Source organism: Argopecten irradians, chromosome 2 (assembly GCF_041381155.1).
Source record: "Argopecten irradians isolate NY chromosome 2, Ai_NY, whole genome shotgun sequence".
In the NCBI taxonomy this organism is placed as follows: domain Eukaryota; kingdom Metazoa; phylum Mollusca; class Bivalvia; order Pectinida; family Pectinidae; genus Argopecten; species Argopecten irradians.
In genome coordinates, this window is record NC_091135.1 from 56668928 (window position 1) to 56684668 (window position 15741).

The window sequence follows — 15741 nt, forward strand, 5'->3', positions numbered from 1 at the left end:
CTGTCTCTCAGTAGTGACTACACTCACTGTCTCTCAGTAGTGACTACACTCACTGTCTCTCAGTAGTGACTACACTCACTGGGTCTCAGTAGTGACTACACTCACTGGTCTCAGTAGTGACTACACTCACTGTCTCTCAGTAGTGACTACACTCACTGGGTCTCTCAGTAGTGACTACACTCACTGTCTCTCAGTAGTGACTACATTCACACTGTCTCTCATGTCTCAGGGCTCAGTAGTGACTACACTCACTGGGTCTCAGTAGTGACTACACTCACTGGGTCTCAGTAGTGACTACACTCACTGGGTCTCAGTAGTGACTACACTCACTGTCTCTCAGTAGTGACTACACTCACTGGTCTCAGTAGTGACTACACTCACTGTCTCTCAGTAGTGACTACACTCACTGGGTCTCAGTAGTGACTACACTCACTGTCTTCAGTAGTGACTACACTCACTGGGTCTCAGTCAGTGTGACTACACTCACTGTCTCTCAGTAGTGACTACACTCACTGTGTCTCAGTAGTGACTACACTCACTGTCTCTCAGTAGTGACTACACTCACTGGTCTCAGTAGTGATACCTCACTGGGTCTCAGTAGTGACTAGTGACACTCACTGGGTCTCAGTAGTGACTACACTCACTGGGTCTCAGTAGTGACTACACTCACTGGGTCTCTCAGTAGTGACTACACTCACTCTCAGTATGACTACACACTCACTGTCTCTCAGTAGTGCCTACACTCACTGGGTCTCAGTAGTGACTACACTCACTGTCTCTCAGTAGTGACTACACTCACTGGGTCTCAGTAGTGACTACACTCACTGTCTCTCAGTAGTGACTACACTCACTGGGTCTCAGTAGTGACTACACTCACTGTCTCTCAGTAGTGACTACACTCACTGGGTCTCAGTAGTGACTACACTCACTGGGTCTCAGTAGTGACTACACTCACTGGGTCTCAGTAGTGACTACACTCACTGGGTCTCTCAGTAGTGACTACACTCACTGGGTCTCAGTAGTGACTACACTCACTGTCTCTCAGTAGTGACTACACTCACTTCTCAGTAGTGACTACACTCACTGTCAGTAGTGACTACACTCACTGTCTCTCAGTAGTGACTACACTCACTCAGCTAATTGTCTCTCAGCTCTCAGTAGTGACTACACTCACTGTCTCTCAGTAGTGACTACACTCACTGGTCTCAGTAGTGACTACACTCACTGTCTCTCAGTAGTGACTACACTCACTGTCTCTCAGTAGTGACTACACTCACTGGGTCTCAGTAGTGACTACACTCACTGGGTCTCAGTAGTGACTACACTCACTGGGTCTCAGTAGTGACTACACTCACTGGGTCTCAGTAGTGACTACACTCACTGGGTCTCAGTAGTGACTACACTCACTGGGTCTCAGTAGTGACTACACTCACTGGGTCTCAGTAGTGACTACACTCACTGTCTCTCAGTAGTGACTACACTCACTGGGTCTCAGTAGTGACTACACTCACTGTCTCTCAGTAGTGACTACACTCACTGTCTCTCAGTAGTGACTACACTCACTGGGTCTCAGTAGTGACTACACTCACTGTCTCTCAGTAGTGACTACACTCACTGTCTCTCAGTAGTGACTACACTCACTGGGTCTCAGTAGTGACTACACTCACTGAGGTCTCTCAGTAGTGACTACACTCACTGGGTCTCAGTAGTGACTACACTCACTGTCTCTCAGTAGTGACTACACTCACTGGGTCTCAGTAGTGACTACACTCACTGGGTCTCAGTAGTGACTACACTCACTGTCTCTCAGTAGTGACTACACTCACTGGGTCTCAGTAGTGACTACACTCACTGGGTCTCAGTAGTGACTACACTCACTGTCTCTCAGTAGTGACTACACTCACTGTCTCTCAGTAGTGACTACACTCACTGGGTCTCAGTAGTGACTACACTCACTGGGTCTCAGTAGTGACTACACTCACTGGGTCTCAGTAGTGACTACACTCACTGGGTCTCAGTAGTGACTACACTCACTGGGTCTCAGTAGTGACTACACTCACTGGGTCTCAGTAGTGACTACACTCACTGGGTCTCAGTAGTGACTACACTCACTGTCTCTCAGTAGTGACTACACTCACTGGGTCTCAGTAGTGACTACACTCACTGTCTCTCAGTAGTGACTACACTCACTGGGTCTCAGTAGTGACTACACTCACTGTCTCTCAGTAGTGACTACACTCACTGTCTCTCAGTAGTGACTACACTCACTGTCTCTCAGTAGTGACTACACTCACTGTCTCTCAGTAGTGACTACACTCACTGTCTCTCAGTAGTGACTACACTCACTGGGTCTCAGTAGTGACTACACTCACTGGGTCTCAGTAGTGACTACACTCACTGGGTCTCAGTAGTGACTACACTCACTGGGTCTCAGTAGTGACTACACTCACTGGGTCTCAGTAGTGACTACACTCACTGGGTCTCAGTAGTGACTACACTCACTGGGTCTCAGTAGTGACTACACTCACTGTCTCTCAGTAGTGACTACACTCACTGGGTCTCAGTAGTGACTACACTCACTGGGTCTCAGTAGTGACTACACTCACTGTCTCTCAGTAGTGACTACACTCACTGTCTCTCAGTAGTGACTACACTCACTGGGTCTCAGTAGTCTCAGTAGTGACTACACTCACTGTCTCTCAGTAGTGACTACACTCACTGTCTCTCAGTAGTGACTACACTCACTGTCTCTCAGTAGTGACTACACTCACTGTCTCTCAGTAGTGACTACACTCACTGTCTCTCAGTAGTGACTCACACTCACTGTACACTCTCAGTAGTGACTACACTCACTGGGTCTCATAGTTACTACACTCAGTAAAGTGCTCCATAAGGGTACATCTTTACTCACTCAGTAAAGTGACTCACAAGGGTACATCTTTACTCACTCAGTATAAGTCTCTCATAAGGGTAAATCTTTACTCACTGAGTAAAGTGGCTCCATAAGGGTACATAATCACTCAGTAAAGTGGCTCCAGAAGGGTACATCTTTACTCACTCAGTAAAGTGGCTCCATAAGGGTACATCTTTACACACTCAGTAAAGTGGCTCCATAAGGGTACACTTTACTCACTCAGTGAAGTGGCTCCATAAGGGTAAATCTTTACTCACTCAGTAAAGTGGACTCCATAATGGTACATCTTTACACACACAGTAAAGTGGCTCCATAAGGGTACATCTTTACTCACTCAGTAAAGTGGCTCCATAAGGGTACATCTTTAACACACAGTAAAGTGGCTCCATAAGGGTACATCTTTTAACACTCAGTAAAGTGGCTCCATAAGGGTACATCTTTACTCACTCAGTAAAAAGGCTCAGTAAGGGTAAATCTTTAAACACACAGTTAAGACTGGCGCCATAAGGGTACATCTTTACACACTCAGTAAAGTGGCTCATAAGGGTACAATAATCACTCAGTAAAGTGGCTCCATAAGGGTACATCTTTACTCACTCAGTAAAGTGGCTCCATAAGGGTACATCTTTACGCACTCAGTAAAGTGACTCCATAATGGTACATCTTTACACACACAGTAAAGTGGCTCCATAAGAGTACATCTTTACTCACTCAGTAAAGTGGCTCCATAAGGGTACATCTTTATACACACAGTAAAGTGGCTCCATACAGGTACATCTTTTAACACTCAGTAAAGTGGCTCCATAAGGGTACATCTTTACTCACTCAGTAAAAAGGCTCAGTAAGGGTAAATCTTTAAACACACAGTTAAGACTGGCGCCATAAGGGTACATCTTTACACACTCAGTAAAGTGGCTTCATAAGGGTACAATAATCACTCAGTAAAGTGGCTCCATAAGGGTACATCTTTACTCACTCAGTAAAGTGGCTCCATAAGGGTACATCTTTACTCACTCAGTAAAGTGGCTCCATAAGGGTACATCTTTACTCACTCAGTAAAGTGGCTCCATAAGGGTACATCTTTACTCACTCAGTAAAGTGGCTCCATAAGGGTACATCTTTACACACTCAGTAAAGTGGCTCCATAAGGGTACATCTTTACTCACTCAGTAAAGTGGCTCCATAAGGGTACATCTTTCAACACTCAGTAAAGTGACTCCATAAGGGTACATCTTTTAACACTCAGTAAAGTGGCTCCATAAGGGTACATCTTTACTCACTCAGTAAAGTGGCTCAATAAGGGTACATCTTTACTCACTCAGTAAAGTGGCTCCATACAGGTACATCTTTTAACACTCAGTAAAGTGACTCCATAAGGGTACATCTTTTAACACAGTAAAGTGACTCCATAAGGGTAAATTTTTAAACACACAGTTAAGACTGGCGCCATAAGGGTACATCTTTACTCACTCAATAAAGTGGCGCCATAAGGGTACATCTTTACACACTCAGTAAAGTGGCTCCATAAGGGTACATCTTTACTCACTCAGTAAAGTGGCTCCATACGGGTACATCTTTTAACACTCAGTAAAGTGACTCCATAAGGGTACATCTTTACACACTCAGTAAAGTGGCTCAATAAGGGTACATCTTTAAACACACAGTAAAGTGGCTCCATAAGGGTACATCTTTACACACTCAGTAAAGTGGCTCCATAAGGGTACATCTTTACACACTCAGTAAAGTGGCTCCATAAGGGTACAATAATCACTCAGTAAAGTGGCTCCATAAGGGTACAATAATCACTCAGTAAAGTGGCTCCATAAGGGTACATCTTTAAACACTCAGTAAAGTGGCTCCATAAGGGTACAATAATCACTCAGTAAAGTGGCTCCATAAGGGTACAATAATCACTCAGTAAAGTGGCTCCATAAGGGTACATCTTTACACACTCAGTAAAGTGGCTCCATAAGGGTACAATAATCACTCAGTAAAGTGGCTCCATAAGGGTACAATAATCACTCAGTAAAGTGGCTCCATAAGGGTACATCTTTACACACTCAGTAAAGTGGCTTCATAAGGGTACAATAATCACTCAGTAAAGTGGCTCCAGAAGGGTACAATAATCACTCAGTAAAGTGGCTCCATAACGTTACAATAATCACCCAGTAAAGTGGCTTCATAAGGGTATAATAATCACTCAGTAAAGTGGCTCCATAAGGGTACAATAATCACTCAGTAAAGTGGCTCCATAAGGGTACATCTTTACACACTCAGTAAAGTGGCTCAATAAGGGTACATCTTTACACACTCAGTAAATACTGGCTCCATAAGTGTACATCTTTACTCACTCAGTAATGTGGCTCCATAAGGGTACATCTTTACTCACTCAGTAAAGTGGCTCCATAAGGGAACAATAATCACTCAGTAAAGTGGCTTCATAAGAGTACATCTTCACTCACTCAGTAAAGTGGCTCCATAAGGGTACATCTTTACACACTCAGTAAAGTGGCTCCATAAGGGTACATCTTTACACACTCAGTAAAGTGGCTCAATAAGGGTACATCTTTACACACTCAGTAAAGACTGGCTCCATATGGGTACATCTTTACTCACTCAGTAATGTGGCTCCATAAGGGTACATCTTTACTCACTCAGTAAAGTGGCTCCATAAGGGTACAATAATCACTCAGTAAAGTGGCTTCATAAGAGTACATCTTCACTCACTCAGTAAAGTGGCTGCATAAGGGTACATCTTTACACACTCAGTAAAGTGGCTCCATAAGGGTACAATAATCACTCAGTAAAGTGGCTTCATAAGAGTACATCTTCACTCACTCAGTAAAGTGGCTGCATAAGGGTACATCTTTACACACTCAGTAAAGTGGCTCCATAAGGGTACAATAATCACTCAGTAAAGTGGCTTCATAAGGGTACATCTTCACTCACTCAGTAAAGTTGCTCCATAAGGGTACATCTTTACACACTCAGTAAAGTGACTCCATAAGGGTACATCTTTACACACTCAGTAAAGTGGCTCCATATGGGTACATCTTTACACACTCAGTAAAGTGGCTCCATAAGGGTACATCTTGATTTAATGTTTTCTTGTCAATACCTAGGCGAGATAGAGACCTGATATTGAGTTGATTAGCATGCTGAGTTGATGGACTAAATCTTAGATGTAATTGTTATGTACCATGATGAGGTAACAGCTAGGTGAATGAAGAACTAAGGAGCTATTGCGTCTTGTATGGTAAATCTTGACCTACATCCTCAAGATAAATTCCAGAGGTCCTCACTTAAGATATTAGAAAGAAAGCACCAGAGATATGTATGTGTATACCATATTTCTTTTATTATCATCATTTCTTTGGGTATCAATTTGGCCTAATTGCTTTGTGCAATAATTTGTAAAAGATCTAAATTTGGTCCCACTTACAGCGCATCATCAGTTTTCTGAATGTTGAAGGGCAGTTACCGGGTATATACCCAGTTATGCCATATACCAGTAAGTAATCTTTGAACTCCAACCGGAAACAGCCTTGATTCCCTATAACATATTTTAGGATACAGTCGTGATTAATTAAATTCATTCGGGTTATAAATAAGTGAAGATGTTTAGTTCTATTGAGAGAAAACAAATTTGTCATTTAAATCAATCCACCAACTGCACTCATGCTCATGGTTAAATTAGTTATAAGAAGTCCTTTGTAGAAGGGAAATGATATCTATAAAATTACAAGTCGAGAGAGACCTCAGTTTGTGGTACAGATGTTTATAGTTATTAGGTGTAGGAAATTGAGCCAGCAATCTGAAGCTTTAGAACAAATTTGGTTGCTGGTACTTGGTGCCCTAACATTATGTTTCTGTAGTGCTGTGATGTTAGACTGCTTATCATACATCTTCATCAATATGGTGTTTTAATTAGGTTAATTATTGACGCTGATTAGAAGTAATGCGTTTTTCCTATTTCTGTACCCAGGTGTAGGTATATGGGTTTGTAATGAGCGTATACACTGCACCGATCATATTGTACGGCTATTTCAGTCATCAGAATACTACGTTGGCACATATCCCAAATACTATGGCTCTACCAAAAAGGTTAAGCTTTCATCATTTTACACAACAAGATAAGGATGATCATGAATGGGAAATATAAAGAAAGGACCATCACCTTGAATTCATCCAACTGTTCATGTACATACCATCAGGGGCAGTGGGTTCCTGTCAGTAGCTGAAACTATAACAACATTAAATAACACTCATCTCCACACACTTTTATATCAGATATTAGACATTGAAACTAATTAATTATGAATGCTAAAACATATTTCTTCATTGTACCCAGTATTCATTGAAATTGAGAAAAGAAACAGTACAGTTTTAAAATATAACTTTCATATATATTTCAATTGTCCATGAGTTACTGTAAAATGCCATTTTAAGGAGTGGATGATAAGGTTAGTTGAAATTTAAGTGCTTAATCAGTAAATGTTTGTTGGTAATGAACAGAAAAAGGCAATACTTCCTATTCAATAAATGACAGTTGTTTCCTCAGGCCACCATTAGTCTCTAACTTAACATTGGTCTCTATGGTAACATTACTTAGACGACTGATTAATTAACTGGTAATTAAAATGAGCAGTTATATGCTAATTGACCACCTAGTTTTGTTATTTAGGGCTAATTTGCTAACAGGTTGTGGTAATCTTTTCTGTCCTAACACACTTTAATTCCTTTCACCAAACATTACCAGGTTTCATTCCACAATCAAACCTGACACAAAGATAATTACTTCATCTGTCCAACCTTGTGTATTTACCCATAAAATTCTTTGAGATTGGGTTTTTTGTTTGTTGGAGACAAGACATTTGACTACTATCAGTCTACCCTTTTATATCATTACACATGATTTAGCATTTCTGTCCGATTTTCTATCTCAACTCATTATTGGAGGATGATGAGCTTTCATCACTACGGTAATTCCAGATAGTTTTACAACACCCGCCATTGTCCTAAGGCAGCTTCATAGACTTAACTTGGCTTAATATTATTGGGAAGAAAACCAAACTTATAAATGGGTGTAAGTAATAGGTGCAGACGTTTTATCCTTGTATTATGTACTATATTGATAGTGTGACAGCCTCACCAGAATATATATATATATATAGACAGGTTGTCATGGCAAACAATATCATGTCTTAAAGGGTTAGACAAATGGTAGTGGCAACCACCTACTGACATTAAGTGGGGTAGATTGCTAAAGGCAGCATATCATCATTGGCAGATTGTCACAACAGCTACTGATATCTAAAGTTTGGTAAATTGTAGGTAAATTGTCACAACAATTACTGATATCTAATGTTAGGTAAATTGTCACAACAACTACTGATATCTAATGTTAGGTAAATTGTCACAACAACTACTGATATCTAATGTTAGGTAAATTGTCACAACAATTACTGATATCTAATATTAGGTAAATTGTCACAAAAACTACTGATATCTAATGTTTGGTAAATTGTCACAACAACTACTGATATCTAAAGTTAGGTAAATTGTCACAACAACTACTGATATCTAATGTTAGGTAAATTGTCACAACAACTTACTGATATCTAATGTTAGGTAAATTGTCACAACAACTACTGATATCTAATGTTAGGTAAATTGTCACAACCATACTGATATCTAATATTAGGTAAATTGTCACAAAAACTACTGATATCTATGTAGGTAAATTGTCACAACCATACTGATATCTAATATTAGGTAAATTGTCACAACAACTACTGATATCTAATGTTAGGTAAATTGTCACAACCACTACTGATATCTAATGTTAGGTAAATTGTCACAACCACTACTAATATATAATGTTAGGTAAATTGTCACAACCACTACTGATATCTAAATTTAGGTAAATTGTCACAACAACTACTGATATCTAATGTTAGGTAAATTGTCACAACAACTACTGATATCTAATGTTAGGTAAATTGTCACAACAACTACTGATATCTAATGTTAGGTAAATTGTCACAACAACTACTGATATCTAAAGTTAGGTAAATTGTCACAACAACTACTGATATCTAATGTTAGGTAAATTGTCACAACAACTACTGATATCTAAAGTTTGGTAAATTGTCACAACAACTACTGATATCTAAAGTTAGGTAAATTGTCACAACAACTACTGATATCTAAAGTTAGGTAAATTGTCACAACAACTACTGATATCTAATGTTAGGTAAATTGTCACAACAACTACTGATATCTAATGTTAGGTAAATTGTCACAACAACTACTGATATCTAATGTTAGGTAAATTGTCACAACCAACTACTGATATCTAATGTTAGGTAAATTGTCACAACCACTACTAATATATAATGTTAGGTAAATTGTCACAACAACTACTGATATCTAAAGTTAGGTAAATTGTCACAACAACTACTGATATCTAAAGTTAGGTAAATTGTCACAACAACTACTGATATATAATGTTAGGTAAATTGTCACAACAACTACTGATATCTAAAGTTAGGTAAATTGTCACAACAACTACTGATATCTAAAGTTAGGTAAATTGTCACAACAACTACTGATATCTAAAGTTAGGTAAATTGTCACAACAACTACTGATATCTAAAGTTAGGTAAATTGTCACAACAACTACTGATATCTAAAGTTAGGTAAATTGTCACAACAATTACTGATATCTAAAGTTAGGTAAATTGTCACAACAACTACGTATATCTAAAGTTTGGTAAATTGTCACAACAACTACTGATATCTAAAGTTAGGTAAATTGTCACAACAACTACTGATATCTAAAGTTAGGTAAATTGTCACAACAACTACTGATATCTGAAGTTAGGTAAATTGTCACAAATTATACTGATATCTAAAGTTAGGTAAATTGTCACAACAACTACTGATATCTAAAGTTTGGTAAATTGTCACAACAACTACTATATCTAAAGTTAGGTAAATTGTCACAACAACTACTGATATCTAAAGTTAGGTAAATTGTCACAACAACTACTGATATCTAAAGTTTGGTAAATTGTCACAACCAGTACTGATATCTTAAGTTAGGTAAATTGTCACAACAACTACTGATATCTAAAGTTAGGTAAATTGTCACAACAACTACTAATATCTGAAGTTAGGTAAATTGTCACAACAACTACGGATATCTAAAGTTTGGTAAATTGTCACAACAACTACTGATATCTAAAGTTAGGTAAATTGTCACAACAATTACTGATATCTAAAGTTTGGTAAATTGTCACAACAACTATGGATATCTAAAGTTTGGTAAATTGTCACAACAACTACGGATATCTAATGTTAGGTAAATTGTCACAACAATTACTGATATCTTAAGTTAGGTAAATTGTCACAACCAGTACTGATATCTAATGTTTGGTAAATTGTCACAACAACTACTGATATCCAATGTTAGGTAAATTGTCACAACAATTACTGATATCTTAAGTTAGGTAAATTGTCACAACCAGTACTGATATCTAATGTTAGGTAAATTGTCACAACAACTACTGATATCTAAAGTTTGGTAAATTGTCACAACCACTACTGATCTAAAGTTAGGTAAATTGTCACAACCAGTACTGATATCTTAAGTTAGGTTAAATGTTACAACAATTACTGATATCTAAAGTTTGGTAAATTGTCACAACAACTACTGATATCTAAAGTAAGGTAAAATGTCACAACAACTACGTATATCTAAAGTTTGGTAAATTGTCACAACAACTACTGATATCTAAAGTAAGGTAAATTGTCACAACAACTACTGATATCTAATGTTAGGTGAATTGTCACAACAACTACGTATATCTAAAGTTTGGTAAATTGTCACAACAACTACTGATATCTAAAGTTAGGTAAATTGTCACAACAACTACTGATATCTAAAGTTAGGTAAATTGTCACAACAACTACTGATATCTAATGTTTGGTAAATTGTCACAACAACTACTGATCCAAAGTTAGGTAAATTGTCACAACAACTACGGATATCTAGGTAAATTGTCACAACAACTACTGATATCTAAAGTTAGGTAAATTGTCACAACAACTACTGATATCTAATGTTAGGTAAATTGTCACAACAATTACTGATATCTAATGTTAGGTAAATTGTCACAACCACTACTGATATCTAATGTTAGGTAAATTGTCACAACCACTACTAATATATAATGTTAGGTAAATTGTCACAACCACTACTGATATCTAAATTTAGGTAAATTGTCACAACAACTACTGATATATAATGTTAGGTAAATTGTCACAACAACTACTGATATCTAAAGTTAGGTAAATTGTCACAACAACTACTGATATATAATGTTAGGTAAATTGTCACAACAACTACTGATATCTAAAGTTAGGTAAATTGTCACAACAACTACTGATATCTAAAGTTAGGTAAATTGTCACAACAACTACTGATATATAATGTTAGGTAAATTGTCACAACAACTACTGATATCTAAAGTTAGGTAAATTGTCACAACCACTACTGATATCTAAAGTTAGGTAAATTGTCACAAAAACTACTGATATCTAAAGTTTGGTAAATTGTCACAACCACTACTGATATATTAAGTTAGGTAAATTGTCACAACAATTACTGATATCTAAAGTTAGGTAAATTGTCACAACAACTACTAATATCTGAAGTTAGGTAAATTGTCACAACCAGTACTGATATCTAAAGTTAGGTAAATTGTCACAACAACTACTGATATCTAAAGTTTGGTAAATTGTCACAACCACTACTGATATCTAAAGTTTGGTAAATTGTCACAACAACTACTGATATCTAAAGTTAGGTAAATTGTCACAACAACTACTGATATCTAAAGTTAGGTAAATTGTCACAACCAGTACTGATATCTTAAGTTAGGTAAATTGTCACAACAACTACTGATATCTAAAGTTAGGTAAATTGTCACAACAACTACTAATATCTGAAGTTAGGTAAATTGTCACAACAACTACGGATATCTAAAGTTTGGTAAATTGTCACAACAACTACTGATATCTAAAGTTAGGTAAATTGTCACAACAATTACTGATATCTAAAGTTTGGTAAATTGTCACAACAACTATGGATATCTAAAGTTTGGTAAATTGTCACAACAACTACGGATATCTAATGTTAGGTAAATTGTCACAACAATTACTGATATCTTAAGTTAGGTAAATTGTCACAACCAGTACTGATATCTAATGTTTGGTAAATTGTCACAACAACTACTGATATCCAATGTTAGGTAAATTGTCACAACAATTACTGATATCTTAAGTTAGGTAAATTGTCACAACCAGTACTGATATCTAATGTTAGGTAAATTGTCACAACAACTACTGATATCTAAAGTTTGGTAAATTGTCACAACCACTACTGATCTAAAGTTAGGTAAATTGTCACAACCAGTACTGATATCTAAAGTTAGGTAAATTGTCACAACAACTACTGATATCTAAAGTTTGGTAAATTGTCACAACCAGTACTGATATCTTAAGTTAGGTAAATTGTCACAACAACTACTGATATCTAAAGTTAGGTAAATTGTCACAACAACTACTAATATCTGAAGTTAGGTTAATTGTCACAACAATTACTGATATCTTAAGTTAGGTAAATTGTCACAACCAGTACTGATATCTTATGTTTGGTAAATTGTCACAACAACTACTGATATCCAATGTTAGGTAAATTGTCACAACAATTACTGATATCTTAAGTTAGGTAAATTGTCACAACCAGTACTGATATCTAATGTTAGGTAAATTGTCACAACAACTACTGATATCTTAAGTTAGGTAAATTGTCACAACCAGTACTGATATCTTAAGTTAGGTTAAATGTCACAACAATTACTGATATATAATGTTAGGTAAATTGTCACAACCACTACTGATATCTAATGTTAGGTAAATTATCACAACAACTACTGATATCTAATGTTAGGTAAATTGTCACAACAATTACTGATATCTTAAGTTAGGTAAATTGTCACAACCAGTACTGATATCTTAAGTTAGGTTAAATGTCACAACAATTACTGATATCTAAAGTTTGGTAAATTGGCACAACCACTACTGATTTCTAAAGTTAGGTAAATTGTCACAACTAGTACTGATATCTAAAGTTAGGTAAATTGTCACAACCAGTGCTGATATCTAAAGTTACACGTTTTCAAAAGGTTGAATTGTGAGAGATTGGCAACTAGGCCAGTTACACCTTTTCAGAAGATTGAATTGTGAGAGATTGACAACTAGGCCAATTACACCGTTGTAGCAACTAACTGCTAACCTTAAGATTGGCATATCATCATTGGCAGATTGTCATAACAACTGCTGATATCTAAAGCTTGGTAAATTGTCACAACCAGTACTGTTATCTAAAGTTACACGTTTTCAAAAGGTTGAATTGAGCGAGATTGACAACTAGGCCAGTTACACCTATTCAGAAGGTTGAATTGTGCGAGATTGACAACTGGGCCAGTTACACCTATTCAGAAGGTTGAATTGTGCGAGATTGACAACTGGGCCAGTTACACCTATTCAGAAGGTTGAATTGTGAGAGATTGACAACTAGGCCAGTTACACATTTTCAAAAGGATGAATTGTGAGAGATTGACAACTAGGCCAATTACACCTTTTAAGAAGGTTGAATTGTGAGAGATTGACAACTAGGCGAGTTACACCTTTTCAAAATGATGAATTGTGAGAGATTGACAGCTAGACGAGTTATACCTTTTCAAATGGATGAATTGTGACAGATTGACAACTAGGCAAGTAACACTTTTTCTGAAGAGATTGATAATTAGGCAAGTTGCATCTTTTCTGAAGGGTGTATTGTGAGAAATTGACAAATAGGCAAGTTACATATTTTCAGGAGGATGAAAGATTGACAACTAGGTATCCCTAAATGACCCAGGGGCCTGGCTGTTAATTGGACTTTAAACCTAATAAACCGAACCAAACCATGAGATAACAAAGTTGCCATATTTTTAGCCCACCATCATCAGTTGCTGGGCTATTCAAACCGCCTTTCGTCCGTGGTCCGTTGTCCATCCATCCGTCTGTCCTTCCATCCTTCCATTTACAATTCTAGTTACCGCTATTTCTCAGAAAGTACTGTTGGGATCTTTCTCAAATTTCATATGTAGGTTACCCTAGGGACCTAGTTGTGCATTTTGGCAATTTGGCACCAATCAGTCAACAAGATGGCCACTTGGATTTTGATAGTTAAAGTTTGTTACCGCTATATCTCAGAAAGTACGGTTGGGATCTTTCTCATATTTCATATGTAGGTTACCCTAGGGACCTAGTTGTGCATATTGCATTTTGGGACCGATCGTTCAACAAGATAGCCGACAGGATGCTATCTTTGATTTTGATACTTGGAGTTTTTTACCACAATATCTCAGAAAGTACTGAAGTAATCTGTCTCAAGTAGTATGTAGTATGTAGTAAAATTTTGAAAAGCAGAGAAAAGATCCCTCTTTCCATTGTCAGACGTAGATCATTCTTTGGTGGGTGCCAAGATCCCTCTGGGATCTCTTGTTTATATTTCAATAATTGTTACACTTTCGGTAACAAAAATTAACACATTAAATGTACTTCTGACTCTCCGACAGAACAGGCAGGACAAAGTTAATCAAAGACTCTGTTTAATTTGTTGGTTCCAACTAGGATGTTCGCTGTACATTCATTGACAAGTAAACGTGACTTGAATACTCACATAAGTGTATCTATGGTCTAGTGGACTTTTAGTTAATGAGGTCCTTAAAACTACAAAATGGCATTCCTGTTAGCAGGAGAAATGGCAAAGGGAATGAAGACAAATCTGAATGGGTTTATTACATTTTAATTGATTATATTAATTGCTGACTGTAGTAATGATTATTTTGCTGTACTAGTGTTTTAATTACCCGTCAAAGCGTTTGCCTTACATGTGCCACTGTCTTGGTTGACTTATGGTTCTCTTGTATTTTTCCCAGCTGTTACCATGAACTACCTTAATGGCCAATTCCATTGATGTTTGTGTTTGCCTAGCGTAAGAGCTGTCATGCCATTAATTAATTGGCTGTGTCACAGTATTATTGATAGTTCCTCGTCTTACATGGCGGCTACAATCTTCAGAGATGGTGAGAGACACTCGAAATTCCCTCAAGGATGGCAGCATTTAACTTAATCTAAGTAAACATCATTTATTTTTAAAAGTAGGAATATTTCTGTCTCTCAGTGGTTTTTGTCAGGATCTCTTTACAGGGACGCCTTAACTGTTTGTTCTACTTTAATTTTCATTGAATTTCGTTGATCCACCTGAGTTACCATGCATGTTAGTCTTGCCGAAAACTTTGACATTGCATAAATTGGGTTGTCCGTCCGTCCGTCTGTCTGTCTGTCTGTAGACACAACTTTGTATGGCGAACTCCTCCTAAACTACTTGACAGATTTTGATAAAATTTGGTACACAGAACCCACACATAAAGGGGAGTTATGTAAGCTATATAGGGTTCTGCAATACCCCCTTTTTATGGAGTTATTACTACATTTGTGTAGCGGGGAGTATAGTTGTTCACTCTGGCGACAGTTCTAGTTTAACCCACTGCTGGCCAACCATAAAATAGGTCTTTAATTTGTTGTTTTTCTATCTGTCCCTCTTTAACCTGTTCTTGTTAGAAATATTCTTTTATAGTTATATAAAAAGTTATATAAATATTTAGACCAGTTAATCAAAGTATTGAAGTTTTTACTATATTTTCTCA

The 15741-nt window shown here is 37.2% G+C and overlaps 1 protein-coding gene across 1 annotated transcript in view; it reads left to right on the forward strand.

Annotated features, from left to right (window-relative positions):
* LOC138316737 (CD109 antigen-like) overlaps positions 1-15741 on the forward strand; it is a 491941-nt gene that overhangs the window by 324004 nt on the left and 152196 nt on the right. The window lies entirely within an intron of this gene.